Source organism: Ammospiza nelsoni, chromosome Z (genome assembly GCF_027579445.1).
Source record: "Ammospiza nelsoni isolate bAmmNel1 chromosome Z, bAmmNel1.pri, whole genome shotgun sequence".
Classification (NCBI taxonomy): Eukaryota; Metazoa; Chordata; class Aves; order Passeriformes; family Passerellidae; genus Ammospiza; species Ammospiza nelsoni.
Genome location: NC_080669.1, coordinates 27,490,050 through 27,508,021, shown reverse-complemented (window position 1 = coordinate 27,508,021; position 17,972 = coordinate 27,490,050). Strand labels below are relative to the sequence as shown.

The 17,972-nt window shown below is 36.9% G+C and overlaps 1 protein-coding gene across 1 annotated transcript in view; it reads right to left on the bottom strand.

Moving 5' to 3' along the window:
* Nucleotides 1-17,972, bottom strand: part of ROR2 (receptor tyrosine kinase like orphan receptor 2) — a 143,746-nt gene that overhangs the window by 98,209 nt on the left and 27,565 nt on the right. The window lies entirely within an intron of this gene.

Genomic DNA, 17,972 nt, shown 5'->3' with positions numbered 1-17,972 from the left:
ATCCTAAAATCCCTATTTTCAAAGATCTTCTTTAGTTAAAAAAAAATAAAGAAAAGAAAACAGCTAAAAGGTTTAGGCTGATGACAAGCCCACTTGGCAGGAGCTACTATAAATACTGCAAAGTTTCCATTTTTTTCTATTTAAAAAAAAAGCACAAATATAGTCCTTTTATGTTCCCATTTAAGTAATCACTTCCAGGTTCCATACAGATCCATCCATGAGTAAGACTTAAAGTCTGCTATTATGAACAAAAAGGATAAAACTGCCCTTTGGCAGAAGTATTATTTTCATGTAGTTAAATCTTTTGGATTTCTACCACTTCCCTTTGCTGGCTTTCATTCTTCCACCCATCCCTACTTGCTTACTGGACCTTTAACTTGCACTGCCAAGCAACTTCCCTGCAAAGAGTACATCAGGGGAGAGAAAAAAGTGGTAAAAAAACAAACCAATTAACTCTGCTTTCCAATAATCTGTAACAAACAAGCCACAAAAGAACATTTAAGTCAGCAGAAAACAGTAGGCGTATTGCTGTTTATCCCCTGGAAGAGTTCTATCTTCTACCCAGAAGGGAAGCTGCACCCACTGGAGCCCCACCTATGCTGCTCTGGCTTAGCTGAGTCTCCTTGGCTGGCAAGTCACCATAAGCATTTCATGGGAACAATCAAAATCATACCCCAGAAAACTGTTAATCATAATACTGTAACTGAAAACTCATCATAGAACACAAATCATACACTCTGAACCACAGAAGACATTCAAGAGCCAATAATCATCAAAATAAATTACTATCAAAGCTCCAGCTTCTGCTTCTGTGCTGACTTACATTAAATTAAGCCATTGGATTCCTGAACTATAATGCTTTTCAGAAAACAAAGCTAACATTTAAAAAATTAACTAGAGTTCACTTCAGATTTGTAAATGTTAATTTCAAAACTAATGATGTTGCACACCTCCACATTTGAATAATCAATGGGACACATTCTAAGGAAAGCTTAGTTTTGTAAAAGCTACATAATGAAAATGGGTTCCTATGAAGTATCCCTGCCAAGTATCAAAAATAACTAGATTCTTCAGACAAAATATTGTCTGAGAATCATAGGAGGGACAACTAGGAGACTAACAGGGCAACATGTTAAACACTTGAGATGTTTATACAGAAACATGAGAAATAAGGAGAATAAAGAGGAATAACATTAAACTCTTTAGAATCAACAGAAATTGCCACTTAATCCACCTCACAAAGACTGAGGATAAAGCACAAAGCTGGAGTTGGTGAGGAAGGGTGAAATGAACTTGCTGGTATGAGGTTGAAGAAAAACAGAGGTGGTCTTGTATTGTTAATCAAGAACACATACACTTGCTCTGAAGTTCAGAAGGAGTTGTGAAGCAGATTACTGACTATCTCTGAACAAATACAGAGTGAGAAAAGAGTGAGGTCAATCACACGCTCTTGAAAATCTGCTATATATCACTAATCAGACACAGGAATGCATTATGCTTATCCCTTAAGTAACTAGAAGCAGCATCCAGAATAAAACAGATGATAGTGTGAGGTCTTCACTGAGAAATCCATGGATGAGGAAAACAGACAAAAAAGAATATACAGATAATCCAATATTATATTTGAGGAGATTTCTTACATGAGATTGACTTAAATCTGAGTAAAAAAGAGATGAGTCAAGAAACTGAAGTCAAACTAGTGGTCATAAAATAACAAATTACTTATTCTGTGGAGACAAAAAAAACCCCAAGATGGACAGATATATTAAAATTTTCTTAAAAGTTGAAAAAAATCAAATAACCCAAACCCCAAAACAACCTTCAAAACTGATACAATAAGGAATGTTATATTCAGAAACACTTAGAACAGCATTCTAAGGACACTGTAAGTGCCTGGTGATGAAAATCTTGAACAAAAAGAAGACAGAATTTGTCCCAAAATAGAAGAAACAAGAAGCACAGTATGGGACCAATGCAGCTATGTAAGGACCTCTTTATAACAAGGAAATATAAAAGGAATATTCTTTTTAAAGTTCAAAAATAAGGGCCTGTGATGAATGATTAGTCATAGTATAGAAGAATTACATAAACACATATGGGTAGAATCAAAACGCCAAAGCACACAATGAGTTAGAGTTGCATGGATACAAAAAGACAGTAAAAACGTGTTCTCTATAAGCTGTATGTTTAAAGAAAACATAAAAATTAAGGTCCTTAATTAAGTGGGAAAGAAAACAAACATAAGAATAAAGAGGCAGAAGTTGCTTTCTCAAACAGCAGATTTCTTAATCAGTTTTTAAAAACTGATTGTGACCTGTGTTTTGAACTAAGAAATATGATCAAAAGCTTGAATAAGCAAATGCTATACAAACTGAAGTTACTGTCAAGTCATTATCTCTATCTGATCTGTCATGTCCCGTCCCACCAGATTCTTTCTTAAGGGCCCATCAGATGATGGCAGTGTCTCCAGGTTCCCACCTCATACAATGGACATGACCTCACCTTTACAGGGTTATGGGGATGTCAGAATACAGAAGGATGTCTGAACTGCAGTCACGCAATACATCTTTAGTAGCACAGCTTCTGGCCTCCTCTTCAAAACAGGGAACAGAAACACAACCAAGAAGATAAGTTAGGGAGACTCACAGCAAATTGAAAAACTGTCTGCCCAAAGAGTAACACTGGCTTCTGCAGAAGCTAGAAAGGTAGGCTGTAAATGCTTAATATCTAAATACACAACAAATTGTACTAAGGTATCATACTGAGATATCTAGGTGGATTACTTTGTTCTACTAGATGCTTATGACAACTGGAAATAGTTATTCCCCTGATTAAGTGCCAAGGTCCTTGTCCAACTCTGGGCATCACTGAAGAAGCTATGATCACCATACAGCTCCAAAAGAAACAGGGAACACGAATCTTTTAAAAAAATGCTTGACTAGGTTTAAGCATAAAAAAGACACAGGTAAGCATTTGTCCAATGTACAAAAGGTTGCCATAAAGAATCCAAGAGACTATCTATTTTAATTTCTGCTATATGAACAAGAAAGTGAAATCAAGGCAATTTGCAGCCTAGAGGATTTGGGTTAGAAACCAGGAGAGGATATGCTATTCTGAGGACAGGTGAGCAGAGGAACACACAGTTTCTTCTCTGGAGATAGTGAGGGCTTGCTTTTGAAGTACACAAAGACTGAACATATGATAAGCCTGAACAGCATCACCTCTTGTCTGTTTTAAACTTTCATTTTTTCTAAACCTTTAATTACTTCTTTTATCCTGCAACTGAAATTTCTGTGAAGAACAGACAATACTTTTAAAATTTCATTTTACAATAAGGTGCTTAAGTTCCTAATACTTTTAAAGTTCCTTCCTAGCTTATTATTATTAACCTAATACTTACTCAACCTTCTCTCTCCAGGAAAAAGCTTGAAAGAAATTAAACATCTACTTATGTTTTTCTTGAAACTGAAGGAAGGCAGAGAAAAGATATAGGCAAAAATTGCTGGACACAAAGTAGCCATCTCATGGGCAAGGGAAAAGGCAGGAAAAGGAAGGCAACAGAAAGAGTAGGGCTCAACTATGGATAATTTGAGGGACCTGTGGAACTGACAGGTCTGAGGTACCATTTCCCAGGTCCTGAAGAAAAGCACTCTGACAGATCACTTTCATTCAAAGGACATAAGCAAAGCAATCAGTAAAAGGGTCTTTGTGCTGCCTGAAGAGACATGAAGCAGTTTAAAACAAAAGCAACAACCTGGAATGTCTCCTTCTTATGTTTGAAGACAGTGACCTTCTTGTATAGACTTTCTTGATTTATCATGCTTGAATTCAGCTTTAATAGCTGTTAAAGAGGTGCTGTCAAGAGATGTCTTTTTCAATAAGCAATAATCTGTTGTCTCTTTCATTCCCTATCCCTACCTAAAAGAGCAAAACTAATATGCATTTGTCGCCTGTAGACACCCACTGAGCCCAGATTAGGCCTGAAGTCTTACTGGCAGGAGATGAAAGTAAATTCTGGTCACAGTCCAGAGGCTGATTTAATCTGGGAGAAGAGAGCAGAGCTAAATGAGCATGTTAATTTCAGAACTTAGTTTTCTCTGTTCATCTTTGCAGCAGAAAAGAGTTGAAGCTGGAAGAAGATGGGTGAATATACTGAAAAAAAAAAATGTTTAAGCACAGGAATCAATTTTCAGAAAAAGCATTCAGTCTTAAACTGCAGGCTTGCACAGACTAGGGAGGAGTGAAAAGACACTAAGTCTCTTATCTGAAAATGTGAACGTGGAATATTAGCGTCCTCAATGCAGAATTTCTTCACAAATAAAATGATACACCAAGATAATACAACCAACAGTAGTAAAACAGAAATTAACTAACTGTGATTGGCTTCTATATAAGTGGCTATAAATTTGCAAAATTCAATTATATAATTAGGGAAATAATCATATCTAAAGGTACTTAACCTCCACTTACATCAATAAACATCACTCTGGTATTTTGGTTGCCTCTCCAAAAACTTTGAAAACCTTGAAAAAATTTACTTTCACGACCGTAGCAAAGATTCTGTGATTATTACAGAGGCATTATCCCCAAAGAAAATAAGTTAAACCTGAGTCTATTAGGTTCTGTCATATCTTCCTGTTAACAGAAGTTCTCCTTCAACAGCACTAGTCTATCAAAACTACCTGGTTGGTACATCAGATTCCTCCACAACCTAATTAATACTTCTATATTTTCCATACTAACAAAATAAGCTGCAGTTGCAAAAAAAAAAAAAAAAAAAAGGTAAAAAAAAGGTATTTCTGCTATGCTACTATTTAACCTTAGGAAACTTCTTCCAAGTGATCCAAACATGAAGAAACACATATGCTTTTTGTACTCCCAAGCACACTTTCTTCATGTCTAATTGATCAATGGGTGGTCTAGCTACATGATGGCACATTCCACAACAGTCTGGTGGACAGACAGTATAGGAAACACATGACCTGACACCTACCATTCGCTGTTTTTTATACAATTAATTTCTCTCAGTTGCTGACATATCTCTTATAATGTTTTCCAAGAGTTTTCTTTGGAAACCAGTGAGATTTTTTAAAAGAACATGGATCTCAATCTAAAAACACATCACTGAAGCATGTCTATTTCTAAGACACGCAGATTGAAATACAAACCTTCCACAAATCTGAGGACAGGAAACCTTTCCCCCCTCAAAAAACTTATTATTCTCATATGATGAGCTACCCACATTAATCCACTTTAAAATTACTGCCAGTAGAAGACTTTCAGTACATATCTAATTCATCACTAAGAAAATTTTCAGTGGGAAAATTCTACTATTCACCCAGAAGGAAGGGGTGTCCATAAATGTGTGGGTGTTACATGGTAGTAATCATTATGCTTTCCTTTGTTTCAAGTTACTGGCTTTTAGCCCAGATTTTCTAGCCATCTAATTTGTCAAAGCGGCTAATTATCTCACTGTCATAAGCACTTAATAAACATTAGAATAATTGCTTTCTGCAGAGTAGGTAACCCTGAAATGATGACATACTCTCTTTCCTCCCCCAAGATGAATCCATTACTTATTATTTTGTCTGCTAACATCTGATAGCACCATGTAGTTCAAACTACAAATCTCCAAACCACAGTCTGTGCTAGGCAGTTTAAAAGCACAATTCCCTTCTAAATCAAAAAATTAACTCCGCATACACGCTATGCATTGCAAAAATAAGTGAAGTTGGGGGTTTTTAAAGTTATTTCTATATTTGGTGCCCATACGCATGGAGATGTCTCATCTTCTAATGTGGTGAAGATGAAGGTTACTAAGCTACTACCATTACAGTAGCTATGCCACAAAAGAACGACGCCAGTGTAAGAACACACAAAAGAAATCCAACCTTAAACCCCCACATTCTTCAGCCAAACTCTGTCCAATTCCAGAACCATGCACAACCACATCACCACTGCTGTCAAGCAGCGATGCTGCTGTGCATGGCCACCAATGCTGAAGTTGTGCCTCACCTCGACTACTCAGGCTTGTCTGGCCTTGGCTTCTGCAGCCCCTCAAAGCTGGGCAGGGGCTGAAGCTAATTATGTCTTGCCAGAGCAATTTCCCTCTCTGCAGCAAAGACCAGTGAAGACACTGTGCAGTTGAGTAAGCCATTGTGCACTTCTGGTGATGAGCAGCTGAAGCTTAGGTTAATAATGAGCTGTAGTATTCCACAGCCCATGGGAGAGAAAACATACCCCAAAGTCACTAGCAGGGCATCTTGGGGAAGAAGACAACCTTATTCCCTTTGTTCACAAGGGAATCAATCTGCTTGCGACTGGGAACCAGTTAACAAGGGATACAGGAGGAGGAAAAGAAGAAATAAGACTTAATTTTCTACCCACCTCCTTCCAGAAACTCATTCACCTCCAAGCAAAAGGTTTAATAGGATACCAATTTTTTCATGCTTATTACGGCAAGTCCAAATGAAATTCCAATTACCTCATTTCTAAGTCAAATACTCCTGAACTGCAGGGGAAAGAGGCCAGTTATCTTCCTACCCATGCCAGAACAAAATCAGGGTCCCTCATTCTCTTTTCTTTTTTTTTTTTTCTCTTTTTATTAATGCAATTTCTGTGTTTACACATTGAGCCAAAGATAAGCCAGAAAATGTTTCTTCTCCCAAAACTAACTTATTTTATTGCATTGGATCATAACAGAGACTGAGAATACACAATTAAAAAGAAATCCTGAACACCTTTAATTCAAACATCATGATAAACATCACCAGCAGAATATTATCTTTCATTGCTGAACAATTACTACCAGTTATATTCCAAAATGATCAGAGTAGCCCTCTATGGCTCAGAGCTCCTTTGATGTTGGTGGAGATCTGCTTTTCAATTAATTCCTAAGAAGAGGAGCACATATATTTCCATTGCAACTCCCACTTTAATATCTCATAAATAGTACATATACTCTCAGGTAAATGCAAAACAGATGAGCTGTAAAAGAATGTTATTATTATCATTGAATACTATCAATATCATTGAGTCTTTCAGTCAAACTGAGAACTAATGTTGACCTACCACCTGTCATTCTCCATTAATGAAAGCTGAGTACGGATATTAAAATTGTGCATGTGATGGAGAAAGAATTATTTTTAATGATAGAACTCCTACAAAAATCTAATGAAAATTCCGACTTGTAAATCCTTATAGAGCAAGTTAACAAGTAAAACAATAAATGCAACAACTTTTTAAAATATTGGAACATAAGAACAGGTGGTTTAAATCTTCGCATTTTGATACTAATTATGGTTCCATTCTGGGCAACTTCATAAGAGGCATCACTTCATTCCAGGGTTATTGTCTTAAGGATTTCCAAAGCAATCTGTTCAGTTTACTTTCCTCCTCTGTAAACTTGAATTGGAACCCAATCATAAAACTGACGTACTTCATCCCTGTATAAAAATCAAGAATGAAGATGAGCAAAATAGTGACAGAAAACCTATCAGCACCATCAGCATAACAGATATTGCATTTGCTGCCAGGAAGCCAGGTGAAAAGAAGATAAAATCAGCTCAGGTGAATGACAGAATTGCAAGTGTAGGGTGTTACTGCTCGAGGAAGAAAGAACCATCTCTGATGTTAAACTTCCAGGAGATAAGAGAGCAGATGAGTTAAATCATTACATGTTCTACCAGATCAATCCATCTTGCATCCAAAAAACATTCAGCCATACAAACTCTCAGGAACAAATTGAATATAAACTACTAATAATTTGCTACTCTTGATACAGGAAGAAAAGACTGAAGGAACCAAAATCTTTCCTCTGAAGCCAAAGATAAATCCTCAAAAATACTGAAAAAACATTATCTAATCTATCTCACATGTGCTTTTTTGGAAAAACTTTCTGATCTGTAAATGAATTATGAACAGGAATATCCTGCTGTCAGATATGAACCAAACACCTATGACAGAGTAGAAAGGGGAATAACCACAAAAAAGCATCAACATTGGTTGTCACAATTAGCCTTGTACTATTTGTACTTCAGAGTTTCAAAAATGCACACATGGCAATACAGATTTGCACATTCACGAGTAGAAACAGAGGTTATTATTTCTTAGAGGAATTTTAAGATAATGTTGTTGCTCAATTAGACTCAATCTCTAATATCTAATGGTAAATTAGCTCACACTGTGTTGAGAAATACTGTGTAGTTGTCTTCACAGCGTTAGGAGCTGATAAAGCCCTGACAGAGACTAACCATCCTCCATGGTCTGGGCCATACTGCATCTCTATCAAACACTGCTGATATATATAAAGAGAGAAAATGTGTAAGAGATGTATTTATTTCTATTTAAATTTCCAGGCAGTGTAAGTACAAAGAATGAAGCCAAAGCTGCATACAAAAAGACTTTAGAATCTGTTATTTCCCCAGCTCTTCCTTGACTTGATAACTGGAGACAGATTTTCTTTGATAGAAATTGTACCGAATTTTAAGTAGAAACTTATTTCAAACTTTTAAAATCAGCAGAACACATGATTTTTCTGAATTACCAAAAAGAGTGATCAACCACGGAAGTTCTATTACAGTTTGTCAGAATACACCATTTTGCTAGAAGGACAGAATAATCTAGCCATTATTGGCTTACATTTTCTCTTCCCTTTTTAATGTTCTCTTAAAAATTTTTATCCGGCGTGTTACTGCCTGAAAGTAACTTCAAATAGGTTAAAGCTGACAGTAACAGTGGAGTTTTCTCTGCCAGGAGTATATATTAAAAAATAAAAAATTCTGCAAGCACACGATGCTGTTTAAAATGAGACTCTACGGCACCACAAGAAGAAACCTTTTATAAATCAAGGGCACACTGTATACATTAATTCACTTACAGTCCTGAAGAGAGAGATTGTTAAAATCTACTAATCCATTTTTGGCATGAACTGCAAACAGGCGATATAGTTTACAAATGCAGATTATAAGCACTGTTGCTAAAGCTGCCATTCTTGTGATCTCAGGCAAACTCTGAACTATGTTGCTTCCTTTCTGAAAAGCTTAAACATGTTTCCTCCCTCCACACACCCTTAGTCTGGACAGTTGAATCATTCTCACAGCAGATAAATCTTTCTGACTGCTGATTATTCTGACGGGGGGAAAAAAAGCCACTTTGTGTGACAGGGTCCCTTTTGTTTCACTGCAGGCACAACAATCTGTTTTCCATTGAACAGAGGTTTTAGTTCTCCCTCCACAACATTTTTCTTTAATTATGATAAAAGACAGTAACTTAATCAGGCATAAATCCTGTTCAAGCAAACACATGAAAATAAAGGGGTTAACTTTGGAGGCAAAACGCTAGACATGTGACTTCTCAATTACAACTGTAGATAATAAACCACTAAAGCACTGACAAATGAAAATATGTTTTTTCCTAAGATTTCTACTAATATCACTAGAGAAATTAATTAAAGAAACCCACAATCATGCTATTTGGTTTAACAGGAATGCCTACAATATAGCTATTCAGTTTTTAAATTATCTTGACTTTTACTCCAGTAGCATAACTATATACACAGTTGCTCCCAAGGAAAACATTTTCATTTTAATATGCTATTTCAGAAACTCTGGAGTACCAGCATCTCAATATGCCAAATAAGTTCGTTACAAATTAAGATGCTGGGACTGATACCAGGAGGGAAAGATACTGCCTTCATTCCTTGTCTGACACACGTAATACAGATGCATGTGAAGACTAGGATCAGCATCCTCAGAGTACAGTCTGTATTGTCACCCATTATCAAGTCTAAGAACTGCCACAGTCAAGTGCAGCCTTAACTTGGAAGCAAAGTTCCAGCCTTGTTGAAAGCAAAAAACACAGCTAAACTGCAGTAGAGAACAGCAGGACTGTTCTCTACTGACACAGCTACTTTTCAAGTTATGAACAGTATTTTAACCTATGACAATGAAGCAGGTTGAAGCAGGAGCTCACCTCCACCCATGTTCTTGAGGAACTGAATATTGCAATAACTCAAATCACTCACCTATTAGGATTCTGAACATGGTGGAAAAGGGAGAATGTGGTTTTAGCAGAACAAAGTGGGAGGATACACCATCAGACTTGGTGTACAAGGAAGCCTGGAAGTAGAGACAGGTGAACAGGAGGTATTAGAAAAACATGGAGTGATAGTGACACAAACTAGGACATTTTCGGCAGAAAGGCACAAGGTGTTGTTATACACAAAGAGGAGACAGAGCCGGAAAGAAATTTAAGAGCTGAAATTTGGAAGCCACTGGAAAACACAAATAGGGTGTACCAAATGTATTCTAACTGAACAGAGGTTGGATCTTTCTAGGCAGAAAAGAGAGACAGTTTGTTGGCCCTGAGGACAAATAAAACAGCAGTGATGTCATGTCTATTTTTCTGCAACCTCTCTTCTCACCCCCAAAGGGGCTGGCCACATCAAAGCTGAGCCTGGAAACACACCTTGCCACATGTTCCTCCTCCCCATCATGCGACTGCAGCACCACAGTTAGACCCACAGGCCAGAACCATGGCAGAAATCTCCCCAGTAAACTGCAGACTGGTGTCCAAGATTCAAACAGATCCTCTGTAGTTCATGGTAAGAATGTAGCTCAAGCTGCTGTTCTAAGGTGGTTGAGGCTAGGGAAAGAAAACAGGGACACAAACTCACCACTAAGGATAATCTAAGAGCACAGGGAGTTCCCTAAATATGGCGGAATGGTAGGATCAGACACAAAGGCCTTGGTGGACAGAGTAAGATTTATGCACCAAGGACATTAATAGATTTATGCACCAAGGACACTGGGCAGACACTGCAAAACACACAAGTGCTTCATTCCTCCTGTAGGTAGCAGTAACTGTTGCCAACAATGAACATCCACAATCATGACACTGAGATTTCATTCTGAGTTTCTCTGATCATGTCTGGCTTGTAGCTAGTAGCTTCTTCGCTTAATTAGCAGAGAGACAGCTTGAGATTTCAATCACACAATAAAAAAATAGGTTTAGTTATTGAGTTAAAAACATTTCTGAATGAAACATTCCAGATTCAAACTACAGATTGGATAAACCCTTTGGTTGGGCGTGGGTGGGTTTTTAGGGGTTATTTTGTTTGTTTATTTGGGGTTTTTATTTGTTTGGTGGTTTTTATGCGGTAGTGGGTTTTTTTGGTTGGTTGCGTTTTGGGGCTTGGTTGGTCGGTTTGGGGTTTTTTTCCCTGACCAGTCTGGAGTGCATTATTCAGGCACCATGGAACTGCCTCTGGCTATAGTTACAGAGTAGATTTTAAATGAAAGCTGGTGTTGGTCTGCATAATATTTGGTGCACCTGGGGAAAAGTATTCATCCAAGCAACAGCCAGATCTGGGGCCACCAAACTTGTTGAGGACCCACTTGTATTATTTTCAATGGAATCTTTGAACACACCAACAGGTACCTGTTGCATTTAAGCAGGTTTCTTACCTTTGAAATATAGGAACAAAAATTAGCAAAAGAAAAATCACATTGAACTAACACTTAGGATATCACAAAATGCAATCAAATTTGCTACACAGTCACTCTTATAGCAGACATTTTCAGTATGAATTTTACAATCACAATTTAGGTTTACAAACATCACATATGTAATTAGTTTTACCTTATTAAGCATTTAGTACCTTTAAAAATGCGAACACATATTTAGGGTTTTCGTATCTTAGTATAAATCTACTCTTTTTAAAAGTCTTATACAGACTTACTCAAGCATACCAGTGGGTTTTTTTTCTAGTGCAAGCATTCATGATAAAGCACACAAGCTTTGCAATAACTCAACATCCAAGTACTGGACTTTTTTGGTTGTGTGATGTTGTACAGAATCAAGAACAGAATCAGCATGCTTCCTTATCAGGAAAGCAGACACTTTAAAATACCAACATTCTTTTTTATACAGAAAGATTAATATATAAACTAACATACATTCCTATGCTTCCATGCAGTCCCAACTTCTCCCTGTTCATATTAGTGTGCTCCTGCCCCTAACTATTACATTATTTGAGGCAGTGGGGAAGTTTCAGTTAATACCAACTTAATCTGAACCATTTCAAGTACAGTTCACCATCTATTTTTTTTCCTGGAGTAAAATAAAACATGACCACCATTTCAAATACATCCAGAGCTAAATTACAATTTAAGTTGTCCCTCCCCCTACACGTTGAAAGAGCTCTCTTTGTAAAAGAACTCTACTTAAGTAAGTGTCTGTTGCACAAATGCATTTAGTTACCTTCCTAATCCTGAGATAATTAAAATCTGCAAGGTAATAAAGTACTAGGTCTGTAAACAGTTTCTTGGGGAAATGCTCTCTGCATTCTCAACTGCATCTACAAAGTTTCCATTGACATTCACAGGACTTTTTTCCCAATCAAACAGAAGTACTTCTTCTCAACAAGAGCTAAAGTGGAATTGCCAACAGAACCACAGTTTATGCACTAGAGCACAGCTGCCTCAAGCCACGTCAAAAAGCATCCTCAGCACATCATAAGCACTGCACTGCTCTTTAGCTACATGCTCCTCGGAGTAATTGCTTTCTGAAAGAGCTCAGGCTATAAATCACCTCTGACAAATTGACTTTCATTTTGTCTCCTAAAGTAATAAGACCAGAGATGCCACTTAAAATTACATTAAAGAGATTATTTCTTCTTCCCCAGGGACCACATTGCCTGGACTATGCCAAATGCAGTATACAAGCCATCTTTTCCTATCTTTAGTTCCAGAAATTAACACTGCATATTGAGAGTAGAAAATTCTAAGCAAGAATATTTCTTTCAAATTTCAGTTCTAATTTACAAAAATTTGTAAACACTACTAAATTTATGTAAATCCTTTCAGACCAATCTATCTCAAAGTATTTTATCCATTTTATACAGCCACAGTGATATATAAAAGCCTAAAATAAGACAAAGTGGACACTTGAAATATTGATTCTTCTTTCCAGAGTGACAATGCTCCACCAATTGATAGTTTTCAAGATGAAGGAGGTGCAGGGCTGGACAACACAGTGAGAAGTAGAACTGTTTTATCCTCCCCTGTCCAGTGAATTTGTATTACGGGATCATAATGAAGGTTTTGCTGCTGAGCAGAATTCCATTAATCTTTTTCATCATTTATTATGTGGCAGAACACACTCTGTTCAGTACAAGCTAGGTCCAAAACACAAAGCACCAACTTATACCTTCTGCTCTTTAGTCTCCTTTAATATCAGAGTCTGTCAGTAGAAGAAGGATTCTTATGTAGTGATATCATAGAAGTGATATTACACAGTCCAGAAGTGTAAAGTTAGAAAAAGTGAGGAGATGCCAATGAGCAATCTTTGATAACTCACTAGGCGAACAAAGCATTAGCAGATTAACACACCAAAGATATGGAAAACTCAGCCCTCCCTCACCCATGAGTAGAAACTATTGCATACATATACAATTTTATCTTTTATGGGAATGCTCTAAAAATCATTTAGCAGAAACACTACAGAAATTAAGAGAGCTACAAAGTGAGGGTGACCATTATCTCCACTATTTCACTGCCTTACTTTACCTCTCAGTATTGCTTAAAGGCTGACCAGATGTATCAACAACCATCAAATGGGTGTTTGCACTTGAAACATCGCCACACCAGACCAGATGCCTAAAACATACTGTTTTCAATAGACAGATTAAATGCTGGATTTAAAGCAAAAGGGACCAAGGGCTAAAACTGGCAAGTCTGAACGAAAAGTTGCTGACAATTTATTCTCAAAAATAATCAGGACAGAAATGGTCTTGAACACCCCTATTGTTTTTAATTCTCCCATCCTACTTCTTATATATTACCATAACTGTTTCTGAAAAAAGAACTGTCCAGCATTAACAATCTGGTTTGCTATTTCTTATTATAATTTTCTGTCTGTTGCCTTTTAAAATCCTTAGTGAACTGGGAAAGAAATATTACAATTACATTTGAATGTTATTACCTTTATTTGTTGAGAAATTGCTGGATTAGAAGCAAAGAAAGGTTGGTTGGGGGTTTTTTACTACCTTAATGATTCATTTAGCAGAAGAAAGAAGCCTTGAAAGTTGGCAGTGAGGAACGCACTTAGAAATCTGTGACTGGCCCAAAAAACCCACTTCTAGAGCAATAATGGAAAAGACAAATGCACTGAGAAAAAAATCAACTAAAGGAAAAAGACCCGAACAAGCTCCACTTCCTTTAAAGAGGGAATCACATTATCTTCTTTTTTAGAAATTCTTTACATCAATTATGAATGAAGGCTAACCAACATCCTATCTAAGTCTAGAAAATATGGCTGGGAGGTTTTGTGGGTTTGGGGCATTTGTTGTGGGGGAAGGGGAGGGTGCCCCATCGTATTTCTTTTTTTCCTGAAAATTTTGTACTTTCATTGTAAAGTATATTGCCTGTTCCTTCTCTGTTCATCTTCTGCATTTCAGCCTTATGGTTGCAAAGGTAGTATTACAAAAAAACAAATGCAGTACTTGCACCCCAAATTCACAGCTGCAATAGCAGTTATCAGTTAGTCTTAAAAAGTTTAGAACTGCTGCCTGCAAGCCCACGTGGTTAAACCGCCATGAACCAAGTCAATTTCCCACCGTTTACAAAAGGTGTGCAAAGATGTGAAATAGAGAGTTCAAGCTGCTAAGAAAAAACACCCAAGAGATACAGGCTGGGGGCAGCAATTTTTTTATCTCTGTGAGCTTATCAATATCCTGCACGTGGCAGCTACATGTATTGAGTTTCACAACTTCTAACTCACCCACACAGATACTCTCTTTCTCCTGCAAATCCTGCAGACAAAAGTAATGTTTACAATTTTACTAGGACACCATCATCCAACAGAAGTGCCCATGTTCATGGAATAGAAAGTGACGAGGCTGAGAAAACAGAAAGTCACCATCCCCCATAACCCACTTCCAAAAATGTCTTCTCTACCTTCAGACATGTACAGTTAATTCTTGATCAAACTTAACCCATTCAGCATTTCAAAACTGCAATTTAAGGTTTCTCTCAAACTGAAAAGAAAATGAGTTAGAAGTATATGCTATAGGTTTCAATTCTCCAGAGCTCTTAGTACTTCAAGACTAAGCTGGTTTTCTGGGTTGGGGGAAAAGAACAAAAAAAAATTTAAAAAGCTAATACCCACAAACCACACACCACAAACAAAATGGCAAAAATTTGTATGATTTTTACTAGGTCCAGGAATGATCAACTCTATGGCAATCAACTCAGACAAGCAAGCTTTTGGTATTTATGCTTCTCAGTCCACAGGTAATCAGAAGGAGTGTTCACATAAAAAATAGAAGAGGGGTTGGAGGGGATTTTATTACATATTGATTTCATTAAATATATGATTAAATACTTGTATCATGTTAATATGTCTGCTTAACTATGAACAATGCGGAGGTAAAAATATTCTTATGGTCTTCCACGCTTACATGGAAAAATATGATAAGTAGACATGCTTAGAACAAAGCAGTTGGATACGTTGAAAAGAAGAATCTGCAAAATTAAGAAAAATTTTAAGATTCTAATACAGTAAATACTCTCTGTGCAAAAATCTTATTGAAGATTTTACACGGACAGAACGTCTACTCAAAACAAAAAGTTACATCATGAAAGAAAACTATTTTTGTCAACTACCTAAACCAAACATACCTAATTAGTTTTAAACCACCAAAAAGAAAATTATGCAAATTGGCACTGTATGAAAGAACAATACGCATTGTTTTCACAAAATGGGTTCAACACCAGGTTGATAATTTCATTTAAGAAAATAAGTTAATATAGCATGATTTTTCAGGAGTATATCATGAAGTCCATGGCACTTCAGTTTCAATTAAAGTTTTCAACACATTTTAAAATTACTGTAGACATGGAGGATCATAAATGTGTTTACCTCCACCTCAGACAGCATTTAAAACAAAGACACAGATGTTTGTACACTATCATATATACATTCAAATATCATATATACATATATATGAAATATACTATCATGTATACTTATTGTATACTATCAAGTTTCCTAGACCATACTTCAACTCCTATAACCCAAGAATACTGAGTTGTTCACTTTTCAGTTGATACTGACAACTGCCTGCAAGCCGCAGGAGTTTTATAAATCCTTTTTCCCAGACCCAGTTAACTTTCTGAAATAGCCTGCAAACTGTAATAGAGTTATCCAGGAATGTACCTTCTAACTCCATTTCCTGTTGTATTTAAAATCCTGCCAAAGGAATATTTCAAAGCAGAATGCAGGACATTAGTGTACGATGGAAAGTTTGCCGATGGTTTCCAAAATCACAGAAGAAGTCATACTAATTTAAAAGTTAGATGCGAAATTCTCTATTAAAGAAACACAGACTTCTATTAAAGAAACTTCTATTAAAGAAACAGGGACTTCCTATTAAAGAAACACAGACTGTGATATTCAAGTGGGTTTAAGAAGTAATGCTTACAGCAATTCAGCCCCTACAGACTTGTTTTTGATTTTACATAAAAGGTTGTTAATGAAATAAAGGACAAATGTTCCCAACGCTGTTTTCTTCCCATTGCTCTGCCCCTCTAATATCTGGAGTGAAACAAGTTTTGAAGAAACCACCTTTAAAACACTGTTTCTGCAGACTTTGGACACAGCTGTATTTGAGTAGTGCTGTAATTCACAATGCGTAGCAACAACACCACAGTGCATCAGTCTGCCTGGTTTGTGTGGTGCATTAAAGAAGCAGCTCAGAGAACGACTGAAAACTGTATTTCAGCAGCATCACTTGACAAAGAAGATATCTCAAGGTATCCATTGACTGGGAAGACGCATCAGCCATCCTCCTCCAGCAGCAGCTGTGCTCTTGGAAACGCAAGCATTCCACGTGAAAAGAGAGCGAGCTGTCACCTAGACATCAGCAGTGAGCAGCACCTGTGCCTGGCACGCAGGTCCCAGCAACAGCTCCTGAAACTGACAGCACTTTCTCTCAGCACAGCAAGGCAGGCGCAGAGCCCAGCGGACGGACCCTGCCACCCTTCAACAGGCTGCAGACTCCTTACCTCAGAAAACGAAAAAAACACGTGGATCTATACAGCAAGGAAAGAAAATCCTGTGTCCTTTTATTACCAATACAATTTCCTTCTGAAACCCTCAAAACTTACAGTGAGAAGGAACATAAATGGGTCGTATTTGGAAAACCTTTTTTCCAAGTGATCATGAGCAGAAAGATGCATTTACATATTGGATTCACTGAGGTACTACTGATAGTAAGAAAAACAGTGCAGCAAATGAGTGAATGTAAGAAGCTTCTCTGTTACAGAGGAACAGATACAGACCAAACTCTTCAAAGCATACAAAAAAGGAAGAAAAAAATATGTGCACTGACATGCTGAAAGCATTAAACCTGACAGAATTGAGTATGCTGGCTGTCTTAGCTAATAAGAAAATATTCAAAAATACATTTAATAGAAATGGATTTCTTTTCTGGTTTGCTGTTTTCCACAGTATTCTAATTTACACAGAAATACATGCTCTTCCTAGGATGGTTAACTATGCATCCCTATTCAGCAAAAAACACCTGTAAAAACTTTTAATTCTGAACTTAGACTGAAGTTTGGCTGAGACCCTTTGGAATGACTGGCGGTAAACACGGCCTTTTAAGTAATAAATAAATATGCTTCCTTTTTGTATTATTTGGTTTTGGTTATTTTTGTTGTTTTGTTTTGCTTTATGTTAGCTGTTACCTGTATTGAAGGAACAAATATTAAAAAAGGAGTAATTTGCTAGGAAAAAAATTCCCCAGGATGGTTAAAAAATTGAATGCAGATGTCAAATCAAAGGTAACACCTCCATTGTAATCACAGGTCTAGTTCTTCTAATTTTCCTATGAAAAGTATGTTTTGAATAATACTACTCATGGCTTCTTTTAAAGAGAATTTGTTTCTGACAGCTGCTTTCATTTTACA